This window comes from Natrix helvetica, assembly GCF_964273705.1.
Source record: "Natrix helvetica genome assembly, chromosome: 4".
NCBI classification, from domain to species: Eukaryota; Metazoa; Chordata; class Lepidosauria; order Squamata; family Natricidae; genus Natrix; species Natrix helvetica.
The window spans coordinates 30,991,273-31,013,077 of NC_138550.1; the positions used below are offsets into that span (position 1 = coordinate 30,991,273).

The window sequence follows — 21,805 nt, forward strand, 5'->3', positions numbered from 1 at the left end:
AACTGGTAGGAACCCACCACTGATTCAGTCTTTGTAGTATGGTAAGTTTTCATCAACATTAGAAGGCCTTGAACATATATGAACATCGTTGTACTGTATACATTAGATATTTCAAAATTTATTACAATTTGTTTACAACACTGAATTTGAATGTGATTGCAGTTGTGAACTCAAAAATATTGTGACATATATTCCATATTGGCTTACGACTTGTAAATATAAACACTGAAAGTATCTGCCTGCCTGCCTGCCTCCTCCCTCTCTCTGATACAATTGAACAGGAACAGAAAGACTCACTTGTTAGAATGGTGGGTTGACAACAAGCCTGCATTTGAGACGCAATGCTGCTGCTGTGTTGGGATGAGCTCCTGTCATTCAGTCCAGCTCATGCCCACCGAGCAGTTTGAAAGCATGCAAATGCAAGTAGATAAATAGGTACCACTTTGGTGGGCTCATTAATGAAAGGCGTCCACAATGGGCATGCTCTGGGCAATGGTGATATCTCTAGCTTATCCTTTCTAATCAGAACCACCAGAGGCGATACACCAAAGCACCATGGGATAGGGCTGCACAATTGGAATCTTATTATAGGACATTATGGGAAAACAGGAAATCAATGAAAACTTGTTTGGTTTCTTTAGTTGATTTTGATTTGCTGTTGTTTAGTACTATGTAGAATAATATCTTTTTAACTATTTGTCCATTTTTTGACTTAGAAATATAATTAAAATAATGTCTTAATATAAACCAAGTACTGTTTATTATTCATAGCGAATATTGAATGCATTCATTTCTCTCATAAAGTGCTCAATGTGAAAAGAATTAAAGAAATGCTCAATATAAATGAAAAGTGCATACTTTTGGAAACCAAAACATCCCGAGAAAGAATGGTTTTGGCCATTTCCCTTTGTCCATATATTAAGATGAGGCAGCTGATGACTACAGAGATTGTTCAGGAAATTTTCTGTTCCTGTAATTATTTCTCCAGAAGGATCCATTTGGAACAAGTTTTTTGTATTCAGGATCTGGCAAAGTTATTTATATGGACTTATTTATTTATTTTAATGCTAGAATTTATTTTATTTTATTTTGATTCCTGCATTTGTTTGTTTAGTGAAAAGGCCATTTTTAAAGAGAAACATAGAACTATAACAAAGAAAGAGAGAGAGAAGAACTGAGTGAAAATGCTATTTTTATTCTTTTATAATCCTTTGTATTGAAGGATAGAATGCTAAAACTGATACTAATCCTTTACCAAAATTCCTACATCAACATGTGTTAAAAATCTGAAGTCAGAAGTTTGGCATTTGGTGAACAGCTACTTAACCTATTTTCATATTTTTCACTTTTGTGTTATGTCTTTGTAATTATTGGAATGTAACTGTCAGTTTGTGAGTCTCTGTGTTTATAAAAGAAACAAGATGGAGGAAAACTATTAATTCATGGATAAAACTGATCATTATTTGCTGTATATAGCTGCTGTTGTGAGCACTTAGAGAAAATTTCTAGTTTTCCAAACTTTTCTGACTCCTTTTTGATTTTAGGCAGTGAGTGTCTGCAGAGTTGCAAAAAGCGAATCCCAAATTCATATATTTTTTCATGTTTATTTTTTCCTCCCTGGAATTTACTTTCTGTTTATCAAATGAACTTTTATGTAGAGATTTTACAACTTTGGTTTTTTGTATGTATGTATGTATGTATGTATGTATGTATGTATGTATGTATGTATGTATGTATGTATGTATGTTAACAACCCCTGCTTTGCCCAAATATGATAGGGAACTCACTACTCCCCCTTTCTGTCTATTGGCTCACTGCAGGAGACCATCCAGGCAGAAAACCATATTTTTAATGTTGCCTTTTTATATTTGTGTTGTATTTGTGCTGATAAATAAATAAAGGGAGACTAGTATAGATCTATTTCAAGCTATTTAGCTCTCATCAGCTAGCCATACTGATGAGAGCTAAATAGCTTGAAATAGATCTATACTAGTCTTCCTTTATTTATTTATCAGCCCAAATACAACACACACACACACACACACACACACACACACACACACACATTGTTTTAAGAAGTAGGAACAAAGCCATATTCCAAATTTTTAAATTATTATTTAAATTATATATATAATTTTAAAATTTATAATATGGCTTTGTTTCTTTGTTCCTATGTCTTAAAACAATGCAGATTGTTCCTAAAAATTTTTTTTAAAAAATTAAATGAAAACCCGAATGGCTTTCCTTTAGATTTTTTAAAATTTGTACATTTTGTAATCCTGTCAAAATATTTAGAGTAGTTTGCCAATTTTCTATTGTAATGCAGACACCAACTATAATATATCCAGGCAGATACAGCAAAGCCAATGAGTTTTATTAAACTGTCTCATATTGATTATCTATAAATCTACATATAAGAAGAATGTGCTGAAAACAATAAGATTCTTATAATTTTCATTCAAGCCCCGTGCTTTTTCTAGCCCAGTCTTGCCGTTTCAACTGTAGTTTGGACAGAAGATTCATGGATATTCCTTGGAACTCTCCTCAGAGTCACAATCTCTGTTAAAGTGGTGTTGGATCCTATCATATTTGCATTAATATTGCTACCAAACTGATTTTACTACCTGTATTTAACTGAAACGTGTAACAGTAAATTAACTCATAAAAATCCATCACAAAACTAGTTTGTATGTCCAGGTTGCACAGGGATTCCCTTTAAATAATTACCATTGCTTGTTATTTTTTTTAAATGGAAGAACCTATTATTTTAGGATATTTTTATTTGACTTAAAGTGAATAACAAGAATTACAAGAAATTTCTTGGATCATTTGCTATATTCTAAAACATTATTTATTCATCTGTTTCTACAATATGACCCCAAGATGAAGTTTAGTAAAGAATATTTAAGCAAATGAATATTTAGAGAATTGGTTAGAAAATCTGAAATGCTAATATAAAAAAGACAGATAAATTTATTTTATATAGCAAGATTTTTTTCAGTTTCAGACATGAACAATATAAAAGTTGATCAAGAAAGCCTAACTATTTTGTAATTTTGTGACATGCCAATAGACTAGAATTGAACTATGGGAAAAAGACATTCTTCAATCTTGCCTTCTTTATTGATAGAATTACAAACTTTAGAGGTTATGGCATGTGGTAGAAATATCAGTCTTGAATTCAAGTAAGCATTTCATGCTATTTGAAACATGATAAATTTCTGGTGTTTTATGACTTCACAGCCATTTAAACATTGTACCGTAGCAAGTATTTGTCAGCCTGAAGAAAAAAGTTTCAAGTTGAATATTGGAGAATACCGTCCTTTCCCTGTGTTGCTCAATTTATATAAATAGGTTAAATAGAAGAATAAAGATAAATATATGTTTATCAAATCTGAGGATGATATGGAACTAACAAGAAAATAATTGTGAGATTTAATGCTAGGATTGGTAATAAATCTCGACTCTGCAATACTTTAGCTGCAGACGCTCAGGGAGAAGATATAACTAGATATGTTGATTTATTGCAGACAAGATAACAATCATGAGTATATAGATGCTATAGCTCTTGCAAAATATAAGGAGAATGAGATACTGTTTGTGCACATGCACACCAGCACATGTAGAGAAAGCTTTACAATTCTTCAAGGAAATAGAAATTTGGTTGTTTTCTGCACATTTAAAATTAGGAGTTTTTTTACGTTACATTTCTGTATAGCCTGAAAACTGTTGATTGTCACATCATTGGCTTAATTCCTTATATCAAATCTGTCTATTTTCTCCTTTTTCTCATCTTCTGAGTTTGGAGGTATCATATGCATCTTCAATTCCCTAATTCTGGTTGATGATCATTGGTAACTATAATATTGAATTTTCCATTTCTTTTCTGGCTGACTCCGTGACATATTCCCATTTTGGAGACCTCACTGCCTTTCTCTTTCTCAAGACTAATAGGAAGGGATTATTTTATTTTGTTGAATTAGTATAATTTCCATCCTTTTGGACCATTGTTTTATTTCTTAACATCAGACAGCAGTAATTCAGTGTATATCAATGTCTTTCTTTCTTTAACAGGGACTTGTACTATTCACATTTCTTGGGAAATGTCTGCACCTTCTTTTAGTTATAGAAATGTCTAGCTCTCCACAGCAAGTCTGATGACACTTAATTTGTTGGTTATAGGCTTCATAGAATAAGTGTCACAAGACAAACCATAGATCTTGACATTAACTCTTTATGTGAGACACAAAAAATATCACATAAATTGTGCAATCTGGAGTATTTTAGACAAATTATCTGGAATGACCTATAAATGTGCTGGTGTTCTCACAAGTTGCTTATCCTGTCAGAGTGAGTGTTTGAGGTTACTCACAAAAGTGGTATATTTGTTCAATCCCCTCCTGCATCAGGCGTGTACTTTCCCACATTCTAGTTTTCTCTGTTACCATGTTTCCCCGAAAATAAGACAGGGTCTTATTTTCTTTTGATCCTCCAAATAAAGGATTGGCCTTATTTTTGGGGAGGTCTTATTATTTTTCAGGTGCAGGAAGCAGCAAGCCCACCAGCCCCACCCTTTCCGTCCCACCACCTGTTTTCCTGCGGCACAATGACCCAAGTTCTCCTTGCATCCTGGCCTTCGTCTGCCCTGCTTGCTGGCCGTGGAACAGCTGACTGTACTGCTCTGGCCTCGCTGGGGGGAAGGGGCTCTTCCTGGCAGAATGAAAGAAAACACACACACACACACACACTCCCCAAGGCAGCCACATCCCTTCACTAACTTGCTTTCAAACTCCATTCTCTGCTCCACGTGCAGGACAAGAAAAGTAGACGGTGTACCTATGGTAAAAAAAATACCAGAAAATACCTTCCAAGTTCTCGCAAAAAAAAAAAAAAAATCTCGCAAAGTTGGAAGTAGTCCCACAAACTACTTTTCTTGCCCTGCAGGTGGCAGTGGAGAATGGAGCAGGAAAGCAGGTTAGTGGAGGGATGTGGCTGCCTGGGGGGGGTAGGAATCTGTCTCTCACACACCCACACACCATCCTTTCCTTGGGAACTCTGCGCAGACACAGAGAAGCTTCGGATAGAGTATTTGGGGGATGTGCCTCTGCGCTGAGATCCCAAGGAAAGAACGATTGCCAGGAAAGGGGGGGGGGGATTTTGCCTCTTATCCTGTTCCGAGTCTGTGCTGAGCTTCAGAACAGGGTAAGAGAAAGTAAAATGTCCCCTCCACATTTTCAAGCCATTCGCAAAAATGCCCCATTCCGATCCTTCAATGCTACAATCCTGGAATATGCTGAAGGCTCGAAATGGGGCATTTTTGTGAATGGCTTGAAAATGTGGAGGGGGATATTCCTGCCTCTCCCCCTGTTCTGAAGGTCAGCACAGACTTAAAACAGATAAGAGACAACCCCCCCTCCCCATTTTCAAGCGGTTTGAAAAAACGTCCCATTCCATGCCTTCAATCCTGCAATCCTGGATAATGTGAAGGATCGGAATGGGGCGTTTTTGCAAAAGGCTTGAAAATGGGGAGGAGGGATTTTGTCTCTTATCCTGTTTTTAGTCTGTGCTGACCTTCAGAACAGGGTGAGAGGCAGGAATATTCTCCACATTTTCAAGCCATTTGCAAAAACGGCCCATTTCGAGCTTGCTGCTGTTACCGTTTGCCCGAACCGAAGAGAACCGGCTGAATACGATCTCTGATTGGGTTTGTATAGTCTAGTGAAAAGAAGGACTAGGGGTGACATGATAGCACTGTTCCAATATTTTGAGGGGCTGCCACAAAGAAAAGGGGATAAACCAATTTTCCTAAGTATCAGAAGGTAAGACAAGAAACAATGGATGGAAACTAATCAAGGATAGAAGCAACCTAGAAGTAAGGAGAAATTTCCTAACAGAACAATTAACCAGTATCATAGCTTGTCCTAAGAAGTTGAGGGTGTTCCATTACTAGAGACTTTTAAAAAGAGACTGGACAACGACTTGTCTGGAGTGGTAGGGTGTCAGGCTTGAGCAGGGGACTGGACTAGAAGATCTCCAAGGTCTTTCGAGTCTGTTATTGTGTTATTACTGCATTGGAGGAAGAGCCATTGCATTTAAATCAAGTTTGACAGATATCTAGAGAATGGAAGCTTATTTGAAAGTTAACAATAATAAAAAGACCATCTTGACATTGCCAATCACTTTTTGTTTTGTTTTTTGTTTGGAAAGTGCTTTAAGTTCTTATAGAAACTTTGAAGTCCTAGGAATGGCAAGCCTGATAAGATGCATGAATAGTGGCCATAAAAAGACTAAAATGCAAACAGTAGAATGAACTGAATTGTTATAGGTAAATTCAGGCAATGGGTATTATTGCAAGTAGCATTTTCTCTCTCTTTCTTTCACCTTCAAATTGTAGGTGATATGCTAAGAATCTCAAGAATGTGAAGCAGTGCCTTTCTTGACTAAGCCATAAATTGAATTGCCTGTTCTGAATGGGTAGGCCTCTTTGCACGAGAGCACAGTTTGCTGAGCAATCTCTGGTGCTACTAAGAAAGAAGTGGATCCTCTTTTTTAAAAAAAATATTTCAACATAAGTACAACCCTCTGCTCATTAATACATGGTCAATCAGTATTAAGATCTTTTGCAAAGGGGAAAATGTACAATAGACTGGTTAAGTAGTCACTGGTTTATTACAGTACTGAGTGTTTGAAGAAGATGGTAACTTGGGAAGAGACATAAGCAGCAAAATGTAAGTAAAGTGTGACCAGTCTTACACTTAAATAGCCAACTGTCATGGTCAAATTTCAAAACTATGGGAAAGTATGTATATAATTGCATGTATAATGAGTCAGGTGGCATATAATCTTAACAAGTAAGTTAAGTTGGTTGCGATGATGTAATTCTCCCTATTTCCAGGAAAAGGGAAGGACAAATTAGGAGAAGTTTTTAAATATTTCTGATTCACCTACTTTACTTGTTTCCTCCAGCCTTGTAATTGTCAGGAATGGTTCTCAGCCAAAAGAACAAGAAGGTTTTCCACCTCATAAAAGATAATTAACTGTTTTAAATGGCTTAATTCTAGTATGCAAAATGTATTCCCATCTAGCCGTGCCCTGTCAAGCATCTTCTGGCGTTTCTGCAGAATTTGAGCCAGTGAAAGGATTGATTTTGGTAAACTCAACTAAGTGGTATAAATGGTGTCTTTCTATAATATTATGATTCTACAAGTCTGTAGAATCATAAGTAGTCTGCGAGGAAACAACATATTCATGTACAGAATTTAATGGTTCTGCTACAGATTCAGCAGTGTTGGGAAGCTGCAGATAGCTGCCACCGGTAGTTTTTGATTTATGATCACAATATTATGCCAAACCCTGTTGTAAGCAAAACATTTGTTAAGTGAATCACTGAAGTTGTTATGTTAGTAACGTGATTGTTAAGTGAATCTGGCTTTTCCATTGACCTGCTTGTCAAAACATTGCAAAAGGGGATCACATAATTTCAGGGCACTGCAATTATCATAAATATGAACCAGTTGCCAAGTACCCAAATTTTGATCAAGTGACCTTGGTGATGCTACAATGGTTATGAATGAAAAACAGTCCTAAGTCCTTTTTTCAGTACCATTGTAACTTTGAACGGTCACTAAATAAACTTTTGTAAGTCAAGGACTACCTGTACTACTGCTATGTGAAATAGATGCAGAATAAGACACCTGTGTAAACATTGTGTAAACACCACATGTGCTCATTTAAAAAGAGCATTCATTGGTGCAAAAATATTTCTGTTGTGACAAACTATGGGATAGGGAAAGTTATCTGTCCTCTACTTTTGCTGGCAAGAGAATAAGAAACCAGAAAGATGTTTTTTTCTTTTACATACATACATACATACATACATACATACATACATACATACATACATACATACATACATATATATATATATATATATATATATATTCAGTGCTCAGAATTTTATATATAGAGGCCACCTGTGTTGTGCTGTGGTTGCTGTTCTTCTACTGCCATGAATGACCAGGCATTGAGGGGAAAGGAAAAATTTGCAAAGCTGATTATTGCCTAGAAAATGTGGGCAATTACATTTTTTTCTCACATAATTCAACAAAATTGTGTGCATTTGTTGGAAGTTTCTCATATACCTATAAACAACATTTTAAGCATATGTTTCTCTTCTAATAGAGAGAAACCAATAGTTGGCTGTGTTGATTTTCCAAAAGGACATCGCCCACCTTCTTATACTCAACGTTGAACTGCTTCATCTATTTATAAAATAGTCATGATTGTATTATTTACTTTTTAAAACGTTACCATCCATTATGAAAGTAAATACTTCGTTTGTTTTAGCTATGTTGAGTAAATGCTGTGACCCACCACTTCCCCTGTTTCTGAAGATACATAAATTGGTTTTCAAAAAAAACAAACTCAGAACAGTTGGTTAAACTATAAGTTTGAGTTATACAATAGTTAAAAACCATGATTTTGGTCCCATCTTTCATCTTACACATAGGTGATCAAAACAAAAAGATTTCAGTGAAAGAACAAAACAAATATTTCTTGGTACTTACTAAACTGAAGGCAGATCTTTCCACTTTTTTCTATATTTTTATCACTTAGGTAGTTTTTCACTCTCATCTCTCTATGACATTTCCTTTTAGGTATCAGATTAAAATATATTTCACCGGCTGGCCTTTCAACGCATAACATAAAAAACTAGTTAATGTCAACAATTTTGCTTTAAAATGTGTTTTAAGTTATCTGAATTATTGTTGTTACAGTTGCAACAAGTGAGTAGTTTTAGTCAAATATTGAATTTTTGGTTTTCAATTCTTTGAAAACATTTAAAATTTAACCATCGTCCTAAGTCTGAAAAGTATGGAAGACAAAGCAAAGAAGAAATCTAATCCATTTTTCTTCTTGGATTGGTACTTTCATATTTCTTAATTTGTCTGTTTAAATATGTAAATAGTGTGAGAATGAACAGAGAATAAATAAGCTAATTATTTAATTAACTAATTAACAATAGAAATAAGTGAGAAGTTTTATTGTACAGTGGTGTAATATTTAGTTAACTGTGGGGTTACATTTATACAAAGAATGCATACATACTAGAAGGACATTTATTTTCTTGATGATAATATGTACAGAAATGTGCTAGATAAAAAAGCTTTCTTGTCAAGGCAAGGATGCTGCTTTTTGATACTATGTTAATTTTACTACTTCTCAGCAGAACAGGTTTTATCAATTAAAATGGCACTTATAAGATATTATTAAGGTAGCAAAATGAAATTGAGAGGTAATGTCATTTAGGAATTACATTCCTACCTACTATTAGTACAGTGAATCAGTAACTCTCATTAAACCTAATTAAATCTTATACTGACTGTAAGTTGTCACTTATTTTAATATTTTTGTATATGATTTGGGGAACAGCTTAAACAAGACAGTAACTACAGTCTCTTTTACATTAAAGATATAATCAGAAAGGTCTGTATTCATAAATAAAACATACTGTGGGATAAGAAAATGAGAAATATGTAAATGCAATGCATGAAAAAGAGACCAAAGGTTAAAAAACAAAAAGGAAAGGAAACAGAGAGTGATGTTAAAGAAAGCAAAATGCACTCTGACTAATTACCATGAAAAGCATGATAAATCATGGACATATATCCTTGACTTTTGACTGATAGAACCTGCTGAGTGCAGTTTTTCATGCATGGCTGCTTCTTCATCTAATTTAAACTAGCATCACTATCAGTACAAAAAAATGGAGCACAAGAGAAAAAAAAGAGAGAATTCAAAAATATGCCTATTGCTGTTGCGTAAAGCTTCTTAAATTATACATTTGGCTCCCCAAAATAAAATGCAATAAGCGAGAGTTAAGTGTTTAACTTACTTTAGTAGGAAATTCTGGCTGCTTAGGCTGTCAGCTGACAAATAGTTGGCTTTCTGCTAAAGTAGATTTCATTGGAGGTGAGCTGAAATGATTTCCCTTAAACTATATTCTAGCTTAACTTTCTATCTTATCCTATTTTACAATTCATATATTTCATGAATACTTTTCAGTTGGGATGGAGCTTTGATTTCTACTACTATTACTAGCCATTGTCCCTGGATCATGTCTTCTTCTTATAGCCCGTGGTGGTGAACTTATGGCACATGTGCCACGGTGGCATGCAGAGCCCTTTCTGTGGGCATGCGGGCAATCACCCAAGCTCAGCTGCACCCCGCATGTGTGTGTGCCTCCTGCCGGCCAGCTGGTTTTCTGGTCTGCTGCGAATGCACAGGGCATATGCGGGAGACGGGTGTGCATGCACGGTGGTAGCACATGTGCGGGAGTCATGCATGGGGCAAGGGGTTACATGCATGCGTGGGAGCATGCATGCATGGGAGCTGGGCGAAAGCAAGGGATTGCATGCGCATGCAGGGGGCAGTGTGTGTGGGTCACATGCGCATGCACAGGAGTGGGGCATCACATGCAATGCACGGGAGTGGGGCGCACAAGGGGGAATCACATGCATGTGGGGCACGGGGGGATCACACACACATTGCTCCCTGCATGCGCATTATGGTGCGCACGTACACTTGGCACTCAGCTACAAAAAAGTTAGCCATCATTGTTAGCCATCATTGCCATGCAACACTTCTATTTTAGCTTATTCCGATTGCTGCTAGTGTTGGGCCCTCGGGTAGTTTGCTGTCTATATGTGCCTCTATCACTTTAGCATTTCGTTGCTTTGGTCTGGATTCTTTTCTTGCTGAATTGTTATTCGCTGGCACTCACCCATACTCTACTGAATCCCATCTGCTTTCATTGAAGCTCTTCCTCATAAGTTCCTCTTCACGGGTATAAAGTATAAGCTTGGCTACTGGAGTTCACTTTTGTTCCACAATGCAGTAGGAGAGACCTAATAAAAAGTATCACTGAGAATGTCTCTAGGAAGCACATTGGACACATTTGTTTTCTGTCTACTACTTTCATCTATCTTATTGGAAACCCAGCATATCAGAATTAATCTAGCGTTCCTTCCAAATAAATTGTGTTAGGTTAAATTAAGCATTTTTCTTTAATTCAGAGGTGAGTGGAAGGATATAACTAATTTGGAATGTTTCTACTTAGTAATTTGAATGGTTATAAAACGATACCTCATTCATGCACACATCAAAGGGCTTTTATTCTCAGTTTAATTGATTGGTGATGATTTTGTCCAATATTTTTTGTATAATAATTCTTAAATTTGTCACCTTAGTCAGGAATTGTTTATTGATATATTACTGTAAAATCTTTGGCTTTATATGTTATCTATTGGGAATTGTACATATTTGTTGTGGCTGTTTATTAAATTGCTTGGGTTAAATAAAATAAATACAATTGTACATCATGGAATTACAAATAGGTCTTTATTTATTGTGTGATAATAAGACTTTGTGTTTATCAAAATTGAAAGTATAGTATGATAACCGAAACTTTTAAAGAGCAGAAGAGTTGCATATTAATAATGTCTTCTTGGCTGACTTTTAGGTTGTCAGAGGAGCATTTTAATGTATACTGTTGTTTAATAGTCTGCAATGTAACTTGTTATCTACCCATTCATTAAAATGAACGCTAAACTTTAATGATTCTTTTGTATAGGTTTTTTTGGTCATTCATTATATTTGGATAGAAAATAAAGAAGTACTGTTGCTTTTTTCAGTGAGAAGAGTAAACATTTTATTTCAAAAGGTACCTCTTCTGTCTGCCTACCTGCTGTCAGTTGTGCCAAGATTGCTGGATTTTATTTTATTATTTTAAGACAGTATTCAAGATTGAATGACAAATACAAGTCCCCAATCACATAGTCAGTGACATATTCGGAATTATTTTTGTCTTAAGCCTGCCATTGATGTAACCTTCACAATAGTATTTTTTGTTAACTGAGACAGGTTTTTACAAAATTAGTGTTGACATGTACCGTGTATTATTTTCTAGATTTGTATGAAACTATTGAAAATACACACTGAATGGAAAAAAAACTTTAACAAAAAAGAGTTTTGTGATGCTGTGGGAAACTTCTTCGGTGCCTTATATTATTTCCTCTATGAGAAAGAAATTGGTTATCTACTTATGTAGACTTCATGTTTCGTGCTTTTTAAATTTTAGTTTCCCGAATACAGTCATCTATATGAAACAAGGAGACACAGTATAAATTGTTGTAAGTACTACTCATCCATGAAGACCAGTTAGTTAAAAAGAATTCTCTCCTCCTAGAGGACGAACATAGTGAAGGTGGTGGAAGGGACAGTATGGTGCAAGATAAGAAGGAGGGCGGGGCTGAGGCCTCCTCTGGGGACAGGGAGGAAGGAGCAATATCGAAAAGGCTCAGATCACAAAAATAAAAGCATTTGAAATAAATAGCAATTGGTGATATTCTAGAAAGTGACAAAGGAAAATGAATGAACACGTGGTTGACAATATAGAATAAGACCTTGTTTTCTGCTTATCTTTTATATCTTGTTTTTAAGATTGTAAAAATTGTGAGTGTTGGATGGGTTTCTATCACTAGTGTGGGAGCTGCCAAAAATTTTTGTATATCCCTATACCTTTCCCTATATATGTGTAAAAACCAATAAATTTTTTTGGGGAAAAAAAAAGACCAGTTAGTGATAGCCATGCTGATTAGGTGTTAAGGAAATTGACATCAAATGGAACTGAGGAGATTTAGCTAAGAAACTTTCATAGTGCTGTAGTCTTGTAAAGAAAAAAGCCAATCTAAGCACTTACTTACTATAATTATTTAATTGTTTATACACTATTCTTTATATATCACTGTTTTCTATAAAGGAATACAGGGATATAAAGCAATAAATTACGGAAACAAATAAAACAATAAAGATAGATCTAATTCTATAATACTGACAAGTATGGAAACTATATATATATATATATATATATATATATATATATATATATATATATATATATATATGTGTGTGTGTGTGTGTGTGTGTGTGTGTGTGTGTGTGTGTGTGTGTGTGTGTGTTGTATTTGTACTGATAAATAAATAAATAAATATCAGTACAAATACAACACAAATATAAAAAGGCAACATTAAAAATAAAAATATGGTTTTCTGCCTGCATGGTCTTCTGTGATAAGCCAAAGGACAGAAAGAGGGAGTAGTGACCTTCCTCCCATATTTAGGCATACCAGGGGTTGTAACACTAATACATACATACATATACATACATACATACATACATACATACATACATACATACATATATATATATTTTCACGGGTGTAGGTATGCTGGTTTTGTTGTATTTGGGTCTTTTCCCGTGTAAGGTTGAGATTGTCTTTGCAACGTTTCGGCAGGATCTCACCTGCCATCTTCAAGCGTGGGCCCATATATATATATATATATAGTCAGATGACTATCATTTACCTGAAAAAGTTTGTCCTATAGGTGCCAGGATATCATCATGTTTTAAACTGCTGTGCTTAATGAGACAGTTTGGAAATGCTAATACACGGAGAGAGTTCCAAAATTAGGATACCATTAGCAACCAATCCTATACTGAACCATCTGGGGGTCACAGGTTAATAACAAGCAGTTTCTAACAGGGCAATTGTAATACACAGGTTGGACAGTTATGATGTTGAAACTGTAATCCTGGTTCTGCCAGAAAACCAGCAATGTAAATGCATGCTGTGTCTACCCACAGACAATATCTATTTTATCACATCAGTCTGTTGTGTGAACAGATTGATCCATATCAAGTCTCAATCTGATTTGGCATGTCTAAACCTTATGGCAAGTCTTTTAATATGAACACAAAATTGCTTCATTTGCTGAATGTGGTTCCATTCCTTTTCTTTTCTTAACAAATACAAGCAATTATCATTTTTAAAAGAGTAGTATGTGCCATGTGTGAGTAATATTTGAGATAGAAAAAGCTTTCTATGCCTTACAATTTCGTTCTCATGAACAAGTATCATCTCAGCATCTGCCTTTTGGTTGGATATTGCAATGTATGTTCCAAACCAAGCATTAAGCTAGGTAACATACCTTGAAATTTCCTGACAAATTACCTAAGAAATACATAACATTATATTCAGTATTTTATTATCAAAAAACATGAAAACTATTGTAAACTGTAACTTTGTAATTTTTTTCATTTTTTTCCTTTGATTATTAAAATCTTTTTCTTTGTTACTCTAACCTTCTCATTTTTCTTTTTTAATAAAATATTTATATTTTGATATTGTTGAGTGCTTATAGGAAATGAAAGGAATATTAAAATGTTATAATTAACATGCTTTATGAAGTACTTGGAAATTTGATTTTTAAATATTTTTTCTAATTATGCCATGTTAAATATTTTTATACATCTTTATTTCAATAGATAAGATCCCCTTTTCTTACAGATGTTGGGACTGATTTTTAAAATGAACACTATGTCATTTTCCACCTTTTCAAATACTCCACTATTATAAGAAAATGCAAATCCTTACATTGTTAGTTTTTATTTTTGCTTCAATACATTTTCAAAACAATGATCAAACCTGGGAATAAAATATATTCTGAGAACAACAAGCAATTCTTGTGAAATATAAGAAGGAAAGAGGCAAACACAATTCTATTTACCAGAGTTAACTTTATCCTAATTTAATTAGGTTATTTTACATTGTCCTTCCATTATTTCAGAAGTAAAGTTATCTTTAGGGCAAAAAACATTAAGTTAAAGAATATATATTTTAAGTCTTGATAAAAAGGATCAAAAACTATAGATTTTTGAGAACTGATTTTCCATTGCTTTCCTCTTAGGGCTGGAAGCTCAGTCACCCAGTTGACTTCTTTGATTATTACAAGTCTGTCTTAATTGTGCAGTCTGTTTGTCCTGAAAGGATTGAAATTGGGAATATTTTTTATTTTTCAAAGTATTAAATAATTCCTATAGCATAAATGGTAAACTTATAGTTTTTGATCCTTTTTATTAAGACTTAAAATATATATTCTTCAACTTAATGCTTTTTGCACTAATGATAACTTTACTTATGAAATAATGGAAGGACAATGTAAAATAAGCTAATTAAATTAGGATAAAGTTAACTCTGCTTCAAGAAAATGATAAATAGAATTGTGTTTGCCTCTTTCCTTCTTATATTTCACAAGAATTGCTTGTTGTTCTCAGAATCCTAACTGAATGCCTACGATATCACAAGCCTGATGGAAAACCACAATGGAAGAATGGATTGTAAAGAAAACATAATTAGCATAAATGACAAAATCTGAGCTATTTGGTCAAAAAATAAAACAAAAAGTACTTTAATAAGAGACTAGAAACTTTTTATGGGCTTTTTGCTGAAAATGGAAAAAAATGAAAGTGATTTGTTGATTTGCTGATTGAAAAGGGGGTTGACTATGGAACAGATGGGATCTCTGTAATGTACTTTAAAAGAAGGAGCAGGAATAATAATAATAAATTGTAGCTGCTGCAAAGAACACTGGAAATTGCTTCTTTAATTATATTTTTCTTTTTTTTTCTTTACCTATATTGCTTCTTTGCTTTGATCATTTTTCTTCTCTAACTTTTCTTTTACTATATAACCAGTTTGATGTAGTAGTAAAGACATCTAGTTATAAGCTGTGAGTCCATGAGTTTTAGTTCCATTATAGGGACAAAACCAGCCTGGTGGCCTTGGAGTAATCACTGTGTCTTCACTGCACCTCTAATGCAGATATGTAAAAAATTGTAATGCACATTCAGTAGAATCCAATAGTTGCAAAAAACAAATGACAGTCATGTGACCAGAAGAGGGTGTTGTGTTGCTAAATCAATATTTATTTATTTTTATTTGCATCCTGTCTTTATTATTCCTCCCTTCCTCCTTCTCCTTTCCCCACAACAACAATCCCGTGGATGAGTTGGACTGAGAGGTAGTAACTGGCTCAGTTATCCAGCTGACTTTCATGGTTAAGACGACTAGAATTCACCATCTCCCACTTCCTAGCCTGGTGCCTTAACCACTAGACCAAACTGAAACAACTAAATAATAATATAAGAAACAGATTAAATACAACAGGAACAGCAGGTTACTCAGTCATTTAATTTGTATTATAAATAATTAGTTAATTATATGGATTCATTTACTAACATTCATTAAGTTCACTTTAAAAACGAAGTAGCTGGACTACTACCTTTTATCACAGTATTTATAAGGCCACAACTAGCATTTTTTAAAGTAAGTAAGGGTAAATTTAGGAAATATAAGAAATAATTTTTTCAGGAAATTTAGTTTTATCAAACTTTACTTAGATCTATAGTCATTAATTTGTTTTTAGTATGAAACACCACTGTGTGCTAAGAATTACAGCAATAAGTATGATAAAACAAATATTTCTTAACAAAGATCCCATATGTTTAATAAAAACAAGGTGGGATGAATTACAGAGGCTCAATTCTATATTCCATGAACTGAAATGAAACAAGACTAATATTTACCAAACTCTGAAATTTCTTAATAGCACACAGTATCCTTACAGCATATCTAGAAATACAATAGCAGAATAGTTACTTTGAAGACAGTGTATAGAATGATTTCATAGATTTCATTCAGCACAACACAATTGTATTAAAAGTACAATAGCACTGCTGTTGTCATATTTGTAGGTATGCGTAGCTTCATAGATATATTTAAGAGATAAATATAGATATGTTTTCAGCCATATTAGTTTTATTCAAACGTTCCCAGATCTATGCTATCTGTTTTGTATAATCATATCACCAAACTTGTATCCGTCATATATAATTCATTTTCTTTACTGCCTTGCCTCTACTCTTCCAAGAAATAAATAAAAAAAACACATTTTAATGGGGTTTTTGCTTCTTGCCATATGGGAACTTATTAACTAAGTCAAGGTCCAAATAAATGTGCTTTGTATTGAAGGGAGAAAAATGGTTGAATTGTGAGGTGGCTTTCTGAAGCTTGTGCAATTTGATTTCACAACCTTATTCCAAGTTGGATAAGCTCTACACAACCTGTCAACCATGTGCTTCATCTTGGTGCTTCAAGCAGTCAGTAAGATATCTTGGACTCAGACCACTGAATGCCTTGAAGACACACAGAGAGAAACAGAGTGTTCTTGAATTGGTGTCAATATCTGTAGTGTAATAATTGAAGGACTAGCCTGATGTACTCACAGTAGTTTGTGTGGATGAGCAGATGGGCTCTTTGACTATGAATGTAAGAATCTGGGATGAAGTAATATCAAAAAGATAATTGAATAAAATAACTTTTATTAATTGCAGAATAGTTTCTTGGGATTTAAAAATTGATTCCTGTAGGCATCTGTGATTTTTTGCTCTCAATTTAAAAAAAAACATTTTAATATCAGTTCTGTTGAAAAACAGCTTTAAGTTTAAATTTAAAATCTAAAATTAAAAATTAAAAGAGCATAGCAGTGGGTAAGGCCTTTGCATTTCGGAGGCTCTGTACACCTATGTTCTCCATAATAAATTTCCAGTAATATCACTCTGATCTTCTTATTGATCTTCATATCCAGGAATTATAGCTGATCTACATTCCATTTTAATCTTTTCACATCCTTTTTTTTTAATATAACCAGGTCATCCCAATCTAACTGGCTACAGCAGATGCTGAGCTAAAATATTTGACATTATATAATAATACCAATTTATATTTAAGTGTGAAGAAATTGTTTGGAGTTATATTCCTAGCTTTCATGGGGCAAATTTGAAGTTAAGATAAATACTGGAAGAAGTTGAAAAATAGAAGTTATGGGAAATACATTTAGGCATTGAATTATAGCATCCACACTATACAGTTGCAGAAAACTAAAAATTTTAAGGAAGGTGGACATTACTGAAGAAGTAGAGAATTTAAATTTTATGGTCCGTAAATAGAAAGTGAAGTTCTGTACAAGCTAGTAGAAAACAATGCATTTTGGGAAAAATGGTAAATGCAAAGTATAGAAAGTAGAATTGCAGTTGTCTGTGACTTATTAAGAAAGGAGTTTTGGAATTATATTAAAATGTCAACCCATAATTAGGATCATGGTTCCCTACCAGAGAAGATGAAAGTGTTTCTAAATTTTCAGCTTAAATTTAAAGTGAAAAACATGAACTCTGCTCAGGTCGGCATTGAATTGTGTGCAGAAACTTGGTACAGAAAGGATCCATATAGGCAGTCATATTTCAGACTCACACTGAATTTACACCATTTCACTGGAGGTCTTAAAGAAAAGTGTACTAATTTGACTTGAACACTTGTTCCCTCTTCAGAGAGCTTCACTTGCATTCAATCAAAGACAATGATTAACTTCCAGACTTGCCAGGTCTTGAATCCAATTCTATTGGATTAAGCGTATCTGGATTGTGATACTCTGAATATGTAGTTGCAGTCTTATTCACAACATCTATTTTGGAAAAAAATTATTGTAACAATAGCACTTAGACTTATATACCGCTTTACAGTGCTTTATAGCCAACTCTAAGCGGCCTACAGAATCAGCATATTTCCCCCAACAGTTTGGGTCCTCATTTTACCAACGTCGGAAGGATGGAAGGCTGAGTCAATCTTGAGCCTGGTGAGATTTGAACTGCCAAATTGCAGTCAGTCAGCAGAAGTAGTCTGAAATACTGAACTCTAAGTAATTTTATCAATAACTGGAAATCTTCTTACAGACTTTTTGCTGAAAATTTTAAAAAAAATGAATTGATGGTTATGGATTTGCTAATTAAATATGACAATGTGGGAAGAAGAGAACCAGGGGTGGGTTACTCCAGTCACTACTGCCAGTTTGCTAAGGGATGTGCCATGCATGCACTTGCTTGATGCTCACTATGCGCACATGTGCAGTACAACAAAAATTGCTCTGCGCATGCAGAGAAGCAAAAAACAAGATGGTGGCATCTACACGCCACCAGGAGAACTGGTTCAGGGGCATGGCAGGCCTGGGTTGCTGCCAGTTCCAGCAACCCAGGCCGCTAAGCTACTATCGGTTTGGCCGAACCGGTAGGAACCCATCTCTGAAGAGAATCATGTTATAATTGGAGGGAGAGAAAATAAATTAGATCACAGGCCTCCTCTCCTCAATTTGTATATAATTTCATGCTTAATATTAACATTTTAAATAATTTTTAATGAAAGGAAACATTTTATTGTAAATGTTTTGATAAAAAATACTCATATATAGCATATTCCTTTTCTTCTGTCATATAGGCGCATGAACTTCTAGAAATAAGGCCTCCCTTCTTTCAGAATATTGTCTCTCTTTCCAAAATAAATAAAGAAGAGTTAATCAACTGATTAAAATTTGTATGCTTGTTGAGTTTATTTTTGTTTCTATTGTTTAATAGCATGCTTTATGATTCTCAGAGTAGTGTACAATATAATTAGATTCATAAACATAAGAACTCATAATAGTAACAGCACATTGTTCAATAACATACATATACATTTATGTGTGTATTTATGAGAGAGAGAGAGAATGAGAGAAAATAAAGTTACAATTTGTTATACGTCATGATAATGATTATTGGAGAAAATTTCCAAAGCCAAGATACTTTTTTATCCATCCATGTTACCTATGGATGAGGGTCTTTTGAAAAAGTTAATAAAGTTTTGAAATCTACATAAATGTTATTGCTCTGAGTTCAAGCTATTGAAATACGAATAGTTAGTTTTTTTACTTGCTCTTCTGATATCTTATACTGACAGAATGTCAACTTCTTAATCAAGTAACTGTCCAAATGTACTACCCATATTTCTACTATAAAAGCAAAATAAAATTCATACATACTTGTCATCATGTAATCTGGAAATTTAAGATTTTGTTATTCATATATGTTGTTTTATGGAATTATATAACTGCTTTTTCTATTCAATGTGAAAACTTTTAGTTCAAGCTGTATTCTGCTAAGCCTGCCACATTTACATCTAACTTCTTGGCAATCATCCCAAAGTATATTTGGATTAAGATATTACACATTATTTTTGTTGAGGCTTTAGCATTTGATCTTGCTCACACCAATCTTTGTTTCCATTTGTTCTCACAATTTACATTGAATAAATTCTGAATTGACGTTTATTTTTGTTAGTTAGGAGACCTTCAGACTTCAGTCTTCCGTTGAAATGAAAAACAGAATTGGGAGAAGTAAAATATTAAGAGAATAGCATTATTTTTAGAAATGATTCTCAGTATTTATAATTAGTAATAGGATATATTGCAAACAAATTAACTGGGAGATTAAACCCTGCTTTAGGCGTAAAGCCAACTGAGCAACCTTGGGCCAGTCACTTTCTCTTGGCCCTAGAGGAAGAAGGCAATGGAGAAACCACTTCTAAGAAATGGTTTGTCCATGCAGTTGTCAGAAGTCTGATTTAAAGAAACTATAAATATATAGACACACACACACACAACATACAGTATATAAATTTATACCACATTTCTCATAAAGTCTAGATATCGATAAATCTAGACGTGTAAACATATTCTTCCATTGGGGCACATTGACAATTTTGTGTTCTGATACACAAATTGACAGTATAACCAGAATAAGATTAAAGATTCTGTTCCATGTGACTAGTTCCTAGAATTTCAACTACCTTACTTACTATGTTTAATTCCTAGTTTTAAGCTATAATAAGATGTGCTTGTTATGTTGCACGAATTCAGCCAAGGTTAGCAGTTAAAATGCAACTGAAAAGGCCTGCCAATAAGACACCTTTGTTGAAGAAAATTGTGTAAACTGTCCAGGCTCATACGTATATGTGAGATGGATGGCTATATATATTCTGCAGGAATATTGCAGGTTGAAGTGCATATGCCTTTTATGGCTAGCTAGCGCTCTCTCTCTCTCTCTCTCTCTCTCTCTCTCTCTCTTTCTCTCTCCTTCTCTCTCCTTCTCTCTCTCTTTCTCTCTTGACTCCCTCCCTCCCTCCATCTTACATATACGATAAAAATATTTAAGATTTATGGAAATCTTAAATTTGATGCATACCATAATCATATTTCCTGTTTCTTATATGCTATATTTAGTTTAAACCAGAGGTGGGTTTAAACCAGTAGTGGTATGCCGACCTGGGAGAAAGAGAGAGATGAGAAACAGAGAGATGGAGAAAGAGAGAATGAGAGAGAGGAAGAGAGGGGGAGAGAAGGAGAGATGAGATACAGAAAGAGAGACAGTGAGAGGGGGGAGAAAGAGATGAGAGAAAGAGAGATGGAGAAAGAGACAGATGGGCAAAAGAAAGAGAGGGAGAAAGATGAGAGAGAGAAGGGAGAGAGAAAGATGAGAAACAGGGAGGGAGAATGAGGGAGATGGGAAACAGAAAGGAAGGGAGAAAGATAGAGAGACCTGTTTAAGTGAACGTGGTTGTTAAGTGAACCTTGTGGTCATTAAGCGAGAACTGTGGTTGTTAAACAAGTCCATTTTCTCCAATGGGCATTTTTAAGTGAACCTTGTGGTCATTAAGCGAGAACTGTGGTTGTTAAACAAGTCCATTTTCTCCAATGGGCATTTTTAACCAGAAACCCGAAGGAATTGTTGGAAACTGGCAAAAAAACATAGAAAACGTCAGTCACATGACTGTGTGGAATGTTGTAACTAGGTGTGTGTGTGTGTGTGCGCGTGCACGCACACGCGTATGTATGCATAGCTGTCAAAACTCCCAAAACAGGTCAAGTAGCTCTGGGGAAGTCACTTGTAAATTAGAACACTTGCTAAGTAACCGGCCATTCCACGAGGACGACTTGTATTTGATTTGCCTTAAGGGTTCAGAGCTGTATGGAATCTTTATGGA

The 21,805-nt window shown here is 34.5% G+C and overlaps 1 protein-coding gene across 9 annotated transcripts in view; it reads left to right on the plus strand.

Moving 5' to 3' along the window:
• ZBTB20 (zinc finger and BTB domain containing 20) overlaps positions 1 to 21,805 on the plus strand; it is a 546,378-nt gene that overhangs the window by 115,747 nt on the left and 408,826 nt on the right. The gene's annotated exons all lie outside the window — the stretch shown is intronic.